Source organism: Myotis brandtii, unplaced genomic scaffold (genome assembly GCF_000412655.1).
Source record: "Myotis brandtii unplaced genomic scaffold, ASM41265v1 scaffold59, whole genome shotgun sequence".
In the NCBI taxonomy this organism is placed as follows: domain Eukaryota; kingdom Metazoa; phylum Chordata; class Mammalia; order Chiroptera; family Vespertilionidae; genus Myotis; species Myotis brandtii.
The window spans coordinates 4,604,172-4,616,976 of NW_005370223.1; the positions used below are offsets into that span (position 1 = coordinate 4,604,172).

Sequence of the window (12,805 nt, forward strand, 5' to 3'; positions counted from 1 at the left end):
CACAGATATTTTTCCATTGATTTTTAGAGAGAGTGGAAAGGAGGGGGAGAGACGGAGAGAAAGAGAAACATCGATGTGAGAAAGACACATCGACTGGTTGCCTCTCGTACATGCCCCCACCAGCACTGGGGATTGAGCCTGCAACCGAGGTAGATGCCCTTGACTGGAATTGAACCCGAGACCCTTCAGTCCGAGGGCTGATGCTCTAACCACTGAGAAAACGGGCTAAGGCCTGGCTACTACCCTTTCATTGGCCGTGGGAGAGGGATGAAATGGTGTTCTCTCATCCAGAACAATTGATACAAACTGAAGTGGGGGCAAAGGTTGCCAGTGACCGACCTGAAACCATAGGACAAAGCTCATCATCACACACACACACACACACACACACACACACACACACACACACACAGCTCTGGGCTAGAAAGGCTGCCCATTTATCAGTGGTACAACATGTGACAAAGAAGTTGGGTTAATGAGGGGTCCATTCTTTCGCAGCAGAGTCTACAAGTCTTGTACCACCTGGTTATAAAGGGTCATGTTTTGGCAGGACCAATAACAGGATGGGTCTGAAAGAAACAACAAGAAGAGATTTAAAAGAAAAAATAAAGTTCCATTTTCTTGGCTAAAAAAAAACCCCAACAAACCACACAAAAACATTACCACTTGCATAATTACAAAAGGCCTGACTTAGCAACCATTCATGAGAAAAAAAGACCTGGGTTTTTTGTTGGTAATAATACAGTGTTAAAAAAAAAATCCAATGAAATCTTAAATTGCATTAGTATAACGTCCAGATAAAGGAAGCAAAAATAGCCCTGGCGATGTGGCCCAGTCGGTTGGAGTGTCATTCTGTACACTAAAAAGGTCATGGGTTCAATTCCTGGTCAACACACATACCTAGGTTTGGGGATTTTGGTTGGGACATGTGCAGGAGGCAACCAATTGATGTTTCTCTGTCAACATTGTTTCTCTCTCTCTCTGTCATCAATAAGCATATCCTTAGGTGAGGATTTTTAAAAAGGTTTTTTAAAAGGGAGCAAAAACAAAAGATGGTCTCACTGAACTCAGCAGTGGTCAGGCCTCATCTGGAGGCTTAGTGCCTTTTAAGGAGACACACACACAAATGAGCATGAATCCAGAGAAAGACACTTAGGCTGGAAATCTTGTCACCTAATATGTAGTCAAAAGTACTTGTGAGCTTGGCCGAAAGAGAAAATGCTGTCAGGAATGTGTCTTCCGGCACTTAAAGGAGGACCATCCAATGAGGTAGTAGCCTTAAGGTTTGTTAATCTATAGGACAAGCTGAGAACTAGATTTCAGTTTAATGAAAAGCAGGCATTTTAAAGAATCAAATCTGTATGACAATAAAATTCAATACTTTCCAAAATCATGAACTGTCCATCACTGAACACATCCTAGTGGATGTCAAATGGCCCTGTAATGGAGTGGGGAGGGGAGCTGAAGGTCTTCCCAGCCCCACGAGTCCATAATCATCTCAGCCACCCATGTTCCTACCTGAACTCCATCCCTTCCCATGTCTTCCAGGGTTTGCTCCCACAATCTCGCTGTCTTCTCTGGCATCTTAACTTTTTCTTTCTCCAAAGATTCTTTCCAATTTTTATGTGTAAAGAAGGAAACAACTTCCCTGGGTCTTTTGGTTTTGCTTAGAGTGGAGTTTGAAACGGCATTCTACTTTCTTTGGGGGACTGCCTTCCTGCCCCATTAGGGGTGATCATATGACCCTAGCCTGACCTATTAACATTTTGAACATAGTTATTTCAAGGATGGGCACATGACCCACGTTGTCCAATGAAAATCAGTTCTAAGATTTTTACTGAAACTATTAGGAACTGCTAGGGCCACTTATCTGTTCATCACAAAGCTGGAGTTGCCAGAAGCCAGCACGTGGAAAGAGGCTATAAGAGATGGAAGCCAGCACAAAAAGTGGGTGTGAGGGTGGGGAAAGGGAAAGAATATCCTGATGATATTGTCCAATCTCCAACACTTCCCAGTTACACAAGCCAGTACATTCCCTCTTTGGTTTAGGCCGCTGACTCTTGAAGCTAGAGTAGTCTGAACAATATGCTTGTGCTTTCAGTTTCTTTCTAACTTCCCTCTTTTCTTCTCACTCCTTTGCATGGCTTCCAGGGCCCATAGCAACTTGGCCCTGCCCACCTCTCCGGCTTCATCTCTCCACAGCCCTCTCCACTTTGCTGTAGACACACAGCCCTGGTAGGGAATGGGCAGGCTGCCTCCGAGCCTGCCTGGAGTCTGACCCCCTTGCAGTGTTTTTGCAAAGAACTTTCTTTTCACTCCTAAATGTTTTTGTCTCTGAGTCTGCCTTGCACATTGACCTGTCTGTTTCTCTCTGTGGCTTCTCCATTTTTCTGTTCTTTAGATTAGAATCTTGGTAGTCTAAGACATACTCCCCATCTGGGTTAGATGCTGGTGATATAACAGGGAAGTCAACGTTCACAGCCCCTACCATCTTTTCTTACATCCCGGGGCGGGAGGCGGGGGGCGCAGGGAGGGGTGCTAACTGAGGCAGCTTTATATGAATCATAATTCGGAGAGAATCTAAGCAGCTGCTCTTCTGAACCTTGATTTCACACCGTGTAGAAAAGCCATCATCATACTCTCAACAGCCACATTTTCCCATTGCAGATGTATGATATAAAATTCAAAAGGAACAGGACATAGTGTGAAACTCTCTTTTTACTTCCCTGGCTCAGTTCCCATACCTTCAGCACCCCTCCCCCAGGCAACTGTTATTATCAGTGTCAAATGTATCAATCCCAAACAAGTTTGTGCCTGTTCAAGCAAATGCAGATACATATATATATCCTCCCCACCCCATCCCTTTCACAAGTCGTAGTCTTTGAACCTTGCTTTTTTACTCAATATATCTTAGAGGAATAGTATGTCAGTACCTACTGTTCTTTTTAATGGATTAGTAATACTCAACTGTATGATGCACATATATTATTTAAATAACCTCCTATTGATGTACCTTACATTGTGTCCAGTATTATGCTCTTACCAACAGATCTGCAAGTATTTTCTGAGTTATATATTATTGCATACACATTGTGAATGATCTGTAAGATAAATTCCTTAAAGTGGAATTGTAGGGTCAAAGGATATGTCCATTTCCAAATTGATATCTGTTGTCTATTTATTCCCCAAAGTGAGCATATAAATTAACAGTCTATGAACAATAGATGAGTGCTTGTTTCCCAACAGCCTCTTGACAAAGTCTATTGTTAAACATTTTGGTTTTTGCAAATTTGTTAACTGGCATATTCTATTGTGAGGTTAAGTATCTGTTTGTGTTGAAAGTCCACTTGTATTTCCTTTCCTTTTCTAGAACTATTTGTTCATGTCTGCTACCCATTCTTCTGTTAGATTAGTGACCTATTGATTGGTGTAAGCTCTTTATATTTTATGGAAAGTAGTCTCTTTCCTGCCATATATATTGCATTTTTTTAGCTTGCTATTTAACCTTTCATTTTGTTTATGGGATCTTTTTTTTTTCTTTTTACTTTGTCTTGTTTATTTTTGCCAAGAACATGACTCTTTTCTCTTTTTTCATCCTTAATATATTCAATCTTAAAATTTATTCCTTCTTACGATTTCTCTGATATAAAGGGAGAATGAACAGAGCATTCATAGTGATGAAATACAAGTGACTAAATAAGCACATAAAAAGTTCAACCTCACAAATAAAAAATGCAAATTAGGTTTTATATTTTACTCCAGCAAATTAGCAAAGGTAGAGTGAATCCAGTGTTGCTATAATCTGTTGGCAGGAGTGCCAATTAATCCATACATTTGGGAAGCAAATTTTCAGTAAGTAACAAGAACTCTGGAAAAAAAAAAAAAGCTTTATGCAGTCATGGCATGTCTAGGAATTTATCGTAGGGTTAAAACCATCAAGATGGACAAAGATTAATGCATAGAGATGTACTTCTACCCAGCACTGTTTTACCAGGAGAATTGATGGCAATTTGAAAGCTGTTGTCTGACAAGTAAATCACAGTGTATTCATACCAGCTAAGGCCACACAACTACAAAAATGAAGCTTAGAGCTATGAAGGCCTGGGAAGATTATCACACTATTATATTAAAGACATGTTACAAAATTGCTTAGGCAGTGAGAGCTCAAATGCATAAAAATATATGGAAAACTAGAAAGAAATATGTCAAAGAGGTGCATGGTATTTTTCTTTTATGTGATTTCTCAAATTTTACAATGTACATGTATTATATAGTCTGCTAAAAATCAAAGTCAAAATTAGCACATACACAAAAAATGTAAACCTTTTTTTCTTTATCTCTTTCTACTGTGACCATAGGCCTTCATATGTTTTTGGGGTTTTTTTCACATTGGTATTATTGTAACGGTCTCTATGACCCAGTCATCTTTCCTCCTCTGGTGTCCTCCAGTATTCTGTTAGATTACTTGAAAACATTGTCTATTGTTACTCAAGACCCCACAGCAGCTTCCTGTTCCCTATTGCATGATGTTTAAATTACTCAGACTAGTACACCAGCCCTTTATAATTTGGCCCCGCTCTACTGAAATCATCCAAGTGTATTTCCTTCTATTTCCAGGAAAGCTCAGTACCCTAGATAGAGTGCCCTGGTTATTACTTGCCCCACCCCATGCCCTTTCTTTGACCCTGTTCACTCTGTTCACTGTTCTTGTAACTGCTTTCCTCATGCTCCCTTTGTCCCCAAATCTTACTCATTCTCAGGAGGTTCCATCTCATCCATATCAACCTTTCCCCTCACCCTTGGCTGAACTCTCAAAGCACATCCTTTAATCTCAGCCTCAATCTAAGGCTCCACAGCTCTGCCATCGTTGCTTGTGTGTGAATATTGGCTTCCTAACTGTTTTGAAGGCTCTGTGAAGACAGGCCACACTAATCAGAACCTTCTTTTCTCTTCCCACTCGGGTTCTGCTCATTGCTAAGCAGAAGGTAAGGCCTGGCTGACCGGTGAGGAGGCTGCTGTGATGAGCAGCTTCTTGGGCAGTGTCTTCTTTTCTCCTTTCTTCTGTTCCTGCCTGGACACCTGACTTCCGAGGAGGCCCTGCCCAGTGGCAGAAGCAAATTAGAGGAAGCCCTAGAACAGTGGGGAGCTCTTGGGGGGAGCATTGAGGGAACTTTAAAAATATGGCTGTTTGCTCTCCCCCTGCCCCTCCCCACAGCTGAGGTTTAGAATTAACTGGCCCAAGGTGGGACCAGCATTGATATATTTTCTTAAGCTCCCTAGCTGGTTCTGATGGCTTCACTACCCAGTCTTACTCCTTTTGAGCCCCAGCCCTTTTGGCATGCACGCATTCCGGCACTTTTCTGTCTTGTTTCCAGGCAGGAAGCCATCCTAGAACTGGCCAGAGACTCCAAAGAGAGGCAGTCTTTAGATAAATCCTTTGGCATCAGCGAGAGCCTTTGTTGTTTTTCAAAGGTGTTTGCTTTCAAATTGACAACTGTCTGCAGTGGAGCCTGCTCTGAAGATTGCCGTGCCTGCGCTGCCTTCCAGTCTAGGCTCTAGATAAGCTCATGGGCAGACAGACCAGACGAGGGCTAAAATAAACTCAGACACCCCCAAACAGAACGCTGTTGTTACACAGTACAGCAGGGTGATTAAAGCAGCCTGTTTCATATGGAAATGCAGTACGTTATTTGTGTGGCAAAGTGAGAACAAAATGTCCAAGAAAAGAGAATACATATGTACAGATCGGAAAACCTGAACCATTATAAAAGTTTTACTAATGTATCAGTACGTAGCTCCCTTTTTATATAAGAACAAAACAACAGCAGCAGTAATGATAATGATGAACAACTTTTAGCACTAACTGTGCACCAGGTACTCGATCTACAGGTTCTATCTGGATTGATTCATTTAATCTGACAACCCTACAAGATAGCTGCTGGTATTACCCTCGTTTTCTAAATGAGGAGATTGAGGCACTGCATTACTAAAGAACTTGCTAGCTGGTAAGTGGCAGAGCCAGGATTAGAAGACGTTCGGGGCTTCTGTTCTTAACAACTTACCAGGGCTAATTCTTAGTTCAAAGGAAAATTTGCTTTTTTGAAAATCCAAGGTTTCTCAAATATCCAAGTACACATTAAATATTTTCCATTAAGTTTTATAATCTTCAGTGGAAATTATTTCAAAGTATCCTGTAGACATCACTGCTTCCTTCAAGGACACTGAACACAATTTAACTTTTACTTAAAGCCTCCCTGTTAGCATCATAGACATTAATTTTGGGGGAGGCTAGATGGAGATTGGCAGTCTGACACTCTCAGGCTTTTTAAGGTTTAGAGTTAGGTCACGCTGATCCACGCACTGGACAATTGCGGTGTCTGTCTCCCCCGAAGCCCCTCCTACAGGTGACTGGCTGATAATAGTCCCTGCTCAGGCATTGGGCCAACAGCTGTGTTCTGATCTAAGCAAACTTGAGGCATCTCAGCCACAGCAGATGACGTGAAGAAGACCCCTGACCTCAGCAGCCCTGCTCTGGACCGGCCAGCAGTCTACTATATGAACCAGTGGGCAAAATTTAGCTAAAAATGGGCACGATGGTCCAGATTCTCCCTTCGGGGGGGTTTGCCCTGGGAAGTACTGGTTCGCAATGGGAGCTAAAAGAGTGTATAGAGAGAGCCCATGAGGCAGAGCAAGCAAAAGTGACAGGAAGCAGATAGCAGTCCTGAACAGAGGCTGTGAGGTGGGAAAGAATACCCAGCTGGCAATGGAGATGAGTACAGAGGTCACGGCCAAGATAAGGGGCAGGTGGAGATTGGGGACTGCCACATTCAGGCCCACCCAAAGACGTTGGCATTCCTAACAGTATGAAAGCACCGTGCTGTGCAAACAAACAACAAAACTGAGTCTGCTGGTTGTGACAAGAGCTGGCAGTTTACAGATTCCAAAGAGAGGATGAGGAAGCCAGGTTGGGGCAGGCAGAGAGACCGAAAGACCCCTGGGCGCAGCCAGAGGAGAGCTGAATCACATAAATGAACTGATCAGTAGGTGATGATGCACGAACTCCCGATGCTGAAGTCCTGGGTAGCATGGATTCTTGCTGGCGTCCTGGGTCCAGTCTTCCTCAGGTCTGGCTCCACTACACGCCTGTTCTTCCAGAGGCTTGGTGATTTGGCCTTTCGTGGTTCCCACGAGGCCCTGTGGGGCTGAGATCCTTGTGTGTGTGTGTGTGTTTTTTTTTAATTCCTTGGAACTCCTTCCCCTAATATTAGATGTAATTTGAGCTGTTCCTCGGAACAAAAAGAGCCTAACAAAAATACTCTACATGGCCCCAGATTGCTCTTTCCCCCGGCCTCCCCGCTCCCCCTTGGAATTATTGTTGTCCTATTTTTAGTTTTTCTGTTTCTTCCTTTGCTGCTAGGCTGTCAACCATCACTTTTTATTGCTGTAGTTGGCTTGCTTCTAGCCATTCTCTCTTTGTCATTAAGGCTACTTGTAGACAGGGCACTAGATCCACTAGCTTGGTGGGGCTAAATAAAGTAAAAGTAAACAGGTAACAGGAAGGCTGAATTTTATAGCATGCGACTATCTCAATATAGCTGTGATAAAAATTAAGTAAGCATTGAGAGCGTTTTAGTGTCACACGAGCTTTAGGATATAGTGTTTGGAAATGCACTTTGACTGTGCAGATGTCTTTCTTGCTTACTTTCTTACGTTTGGTTCCAGTCCAGTCCGTGACGGTCTTCCTGAAGTATCCCTTGGTTCTGAGGAACCACAACACACGAGCCAGCAGCGTAAAGGAAACAAGATTTATTTTAAGACATTACGCAGAACTCAACCGAAGAAAGTAAGCATGCAAGACAGCCTGTCTCTCCCCGATTCTGTCTCTCCATCTTTCCCTCTCTCCCTGGAGTTTCCTGGTTTCCTAACCTCACCTTGTCCTTGTTTCACATCTGCTCCACATTCCTCTCTGCGGACTATTCTGCTTCTCTGTCAGGTTTTTAGTTTCTTTTTCCTCCCAACACTGGCTTGCACATGGCTTTGGGGCTGCCATGCTGCTGATTTTGGCAGCTCTTCATGACCTCGCATCTTTAATGCCAACACCTTCTGATTCAGCCTCTCTGTGTCTGAGAATACGATTGACCTGTTTGGAGCTGTGTGTCTGTCTGCCCCTGGTCAAATGAGATGGTCAGAGAGCAGTGCCGGGCCCCCACTCCTGAAGGAACGCCCTTCCGGCCTGCAGGCCGCGCTCTCAGGAGAGTTTGGCAGGGAGGAAGTGACTGGCATTTCAACCAGAGTGAAATTTCTAAATTTCTGAGCTCTGATAGGTCCTGTGTTATTACACGTTTACTCTTCCTCTTTGTTATTCGCCGTTCAGCACTTACAGTCCTGCTAACAATAAACAAATTGTTCCTTGGTGCTATCACCTATCACCATCTAGTCTAGTCAGTAGTCATTTTGGTTTTCATATATGTACAAATACAAAAACATATTAAAGGTAGGTCTCCCCGTCAATATTTTTCTGTCATCTCTCAGGATCCTGTTACTCACTTATCTTCGTAAAACTGTTCTCTGGGTTAAACCAACAATGCAAATTCATTTTTAACAACAGAGCTGAAAGTTGTTCATGTTTCAGTAACAACCACTTTAAACACATTTTGGTTTTTATATATGTACAAATACAAAAACATATTAAAGGTAGGTCTCCCCGTCAATATTTTTCTGTCATCTCTCAGGATCCTGTTACTCACTTATCTTCGTAAAACTGTTCTCTGGGTTAAACCAACAATGCAAATTCATTTTTAACAACAGAGCTGAAAGTTGTTCATGTTTCAGTAACAACCACTTTAAACACCACATTGCATCTACACAGGGATGCTTTCCTGACCAACAACTTGTCACAAATGCCGGGGTGACTTTACAATTTGTCTAAAGCCACTACTTTCTACCATGTTCTTTTCACAAAAGTATGAAATAATTATGAGTCAACCATGGGTGGAAGCATTTGTTATTAGTTTTTCAAAAGATGCCAAGTGCTAGAGGAAATTTTTCTCCTAGGCCAAGAACAGTTCTATTTTAAAAACAATAAAATGCAAATTAAATGTTTCTTCATGTTTTAGTCTAGCATTTGAATGGTACTAAACAGTTTTCAAGACGTTTTCTCATGCATGATTGAACTTAATGTTCAAAATAAAGTTCTGGTGTTACTAGTATCATTTTATAGCTGGAAAATGAGCTCAGAGAAGTTATTTGACTTATTCAAATCACGGTGCTTTGTGCTTCAGATAAAAACTAAAGTCGTTTTACTCTAAATCTTGTGGTTTTGCATGACACTTTGCCCTTTCCTTACTTTATCCCTACGATTTTTGTGGGGAAGAGAGGCATCAGTATAAGTATTTCAAAATCCTCAAATTCTCAGTATACAGTCCTCAGAATAATCCTGATTTGTTTTTCTAACTCCAAGGCCCATACATGGATAATACTATAACAAAACTACCGCCTACTTATTTATGAAAAATTAAAAGTGATAGATTGAGGGTTACCACAGCCTAGTACAAAGTTTGATCTAGCCCCCACAGTTGAAATCACATACAGTATTTTAATTCAGTGTAACCTTTTCTAACTCTTTATTTTGTCAGGGATATAACATTAATTAGTGAGATTAAAATAAAATGCAAATCTCTAATGAAACCATTCTTGGACAGAATAACTCTCAATGCTATCTAAAAAGACCAGATTAGTCCTTGAAGTGATTGGTTGTGGTGGTTAAAAGAAGAAATCTTTTCAAAGGAGATAGGTGTGTTTGCTATTTATATGTACGTAGATCTTACTAACTACCCACGTGTTATTATTGCTAAAGTAGGCAAATAGGGTTTCTGAGGACACCCCCCACCCCCTTCACCCTTAGCAGTTCAAGTTACTCTAGGTATCCAAAAGTAATAAAAAAATTTTAGCTCTTTAAAAGTCTCTAATTCAGATTTTTCATTTATTTAGATTTTTCTGTCCACTAAGTCTAAAATGAGCAGAGTTTTGCTGTGTTTATTATTATACAATGGGCAGGCATTTGTTGAAATTTAAGTTGTCTGTGTGCACTATTTACTAAATGTTGTTAATATTACATTGGGTGCTTTATTACAGGATTCCCAGGACTGTGTTAAGCAGAGCAATTATAATAGTTTAGAGAGTATGAGCAAGAAACAACCCACATGTAATAAAATATGAAGAAAAAGAGGACACCTGGAACATGTGGGTTATTTTTATTTCAAATTAATTTTTTTAACTTTATTATTTTTTAAATTTATCTTTATTGTTGAAAGTATTACAGATGTCGCTTGTTTTTTCCCCCCCATTGACCCCCTTCATCCTGTACCCGCCCTCCCCAGGACATTACCACACTATTGTCTGTGTCCATGGGCTATGCATATATGCATATAAGTTCCCCAGTTAATCTTTCTCCCCCACCCCCACCTTCCCTCTGAAATTTGACAGTCTGTTTGTTCCATGTTTCTATGTCTCTGAATCTATTTTGTTCATCAGTTTATTTTGTTTATTAGATTCCATATATGAGTGAGATCATGTGATACTTATCTTTCTCTGACTGGATTATTTTGCTTAGCATAGTACCCTCCAGGTCCATCCATGCTGTTGCAAATCGTAAGAGTTCTTTCTTTTTTTTACAGCTGCCTAGTATTCCATTGTGTAAATGTACCACAGTTTTTTAATCCACTCATCTGCTGATGGGCACTTGGGCTGTTTCTAAATCTCAGCTATGGTAAATTTTGCTGCTATGAACATAGGGGTGCATATGTTCTTTCTGATTGGTGTTTCTGGTCAAATTCTTACTTCTTTATGTTGACTATATTCCTGCTCTCTTTGTTTAAAAGCATTTAGTATCACTTTGGGAAGAAATACGACCTACACATTTAGCCAACTATTTAGGGGAAAGGAAAGAGAGCACAGCTGGTGGGCAGAGCTGAAGCGGGGAGAGCTGCAGTTTGAGGCAGAGAGGAAAACAGGGACCCACGTTTCTATCTTTCTATTCTTTCATCTTCTGTTTGAGGATTTCATTTGCAAGGTCCAAGGTGGTCTAATTTGCCTGCCAGGCCTGCCGCTATGATGTTTGTGCTATAGGCAGTACAAAGGAATGGGGATGGAAAGGAGCACCAGCCCCTCATTCCTGTGCTTTTAAAGAGACTAACTGGAGGTCCCACAGAACACTTCTGTGATAATTTAGTCACAAATCCACAACTGGACTGGGATATATAATCCCTTATTTCAGGCAGTAATGTGCCCAGTTAAAAATGGAGTTCTGGAAAAATTGCCATTTTGCAACCATCATGGGAAACACTAATCTGGATAAGAATCACTAGAGAATGTTCAATCCGGGGAGGAAAGTCTGCTGAAGAGAACATTTATATGGTCTTAAAGTATTTCCTCCCAGATTGCTTATTGGTCACAGAGGGGGAAGTAAGTATACACTGGAGAAACCAAACAGCATCCTGACCCCGTGATGGAGATGGACATAACCAGCAGCAGGAGACGTCATGTGGCCTCCAGATGTGACCTTGTGAAGGACACGAAGTCGCTTCTGTGCTATTCCAGCTGGGAAGACATAACCTGAATCTAATCATGAGAAGGCACCAGACAAACCAAAACGAAGGAACAGTCTGTAAAAGAACCGACCTATCTAGACTTTTAAAAAATTGTCAATGTCATGAAAGATAATGGAAAGCTGATAAACTGTTCCAGATTAAAGGAGGCTAAAGAGACATAACAACCAAATTCAATTCATGATCCTGGACTGCAGCCTACACTGGCAGAAAACAAAATTCTATAGGGGACATTTGACTAAAGTGGTAGGGGTGTTTCGCAGAGAGAATGAATAGGACCTGCTAAGTGTTGAATCTGTTTTCTTCTCTACATCCCTAGAGCCACTGTCTTAATTCAGGCTCTCAGCATTTCTCCCCTCAGCCTATTTCTAGAACTTTCCAAGTAATATCACATTGTCTTTCCCTTCCAATCTGTCTGCCATATTGTCACCAGAGTGATTTTTTGAAGCACAAATAGGATTATGCCCTAGTCCCTGTCTTAGTCCATTCAGGCTGCTATAACAAAAATAGTATACACTAGATAACCTATAAACAACAGACATTTATTTCTCACAGTTCTGGAGGCTGGGAAGTCCAGGATCATAGCGCTGGCAGATTTGCTGTCTTTTGAGGACCCACTTCCTCACTGAGGGCCTCCTGTCTTCTGGAATCTCACATGGAGAAAGGGGCAAATGAGCTTTCTTGTCCTATTTCACAAGGGCATTAACCTCATTCATGAAGAATGGAACCATATGACCTGATCACCCTTGGAAGGCTCCACCTCCTAATACCATCACCTTGAGGATTAGGATTTTAACATATGAATTTGTGGGGACACAAAGATTCAATCTGTAGCACCCCTAATTAGAAATCCTCTGCGGCTTGCTATTGCCTATTCCTAATCTGCCATATGAGACCCTTCTCTGCATGGATCCAGACTTCCTTGTGGGTCATTTCTTTCTGGCACTCCCCTCTCAAATGGTTCCAATTATTGATTGGTCCTCCACCTTCAGTAGCCATGACATAACACCCAGGATGACATAATGAGGACAAGGATGGGATGGAATAAGCCAGTGAGATAGACAGTTACTTTAAAGCTTTTACCTAGTTTGAAATATAGGCGTGGCTATCATGTGAAATGACTCCATTCCAATTTTTTCAAAGAAATTAATTTTTCAGAGAAATAAAGAAGTGCCTACTACTTGTGCCAACTCAAGGAA

At 41.4% G+C, this 12,805-nt stretch overlaps 1 long non-coding RNA gene across 2 annotated transcripts in view; it reads left to right on the forward strand.

The window, feature by feature from the left end:
• The window catches only part of LOC102259749, a 72,997-nt gene that overhangs the window by 13,595 nt on the left and 46,597 nt on the right, over window positions 1-12,805 (forward strand). For both annotated transcript variants that reach the window (XR_314310.2, XR_001364623.1), the window contains 2 exons: window positions 7,723-7,843; window positions 10,135-10,242. This is a non-coding gene — a long non-coding RNA (uncharacterized LOC102259749). The remainder of the gene's footprint in view (window positions 1-7,722; window positions 7,844-10,134; window positions 10,243-12,805) is intronic.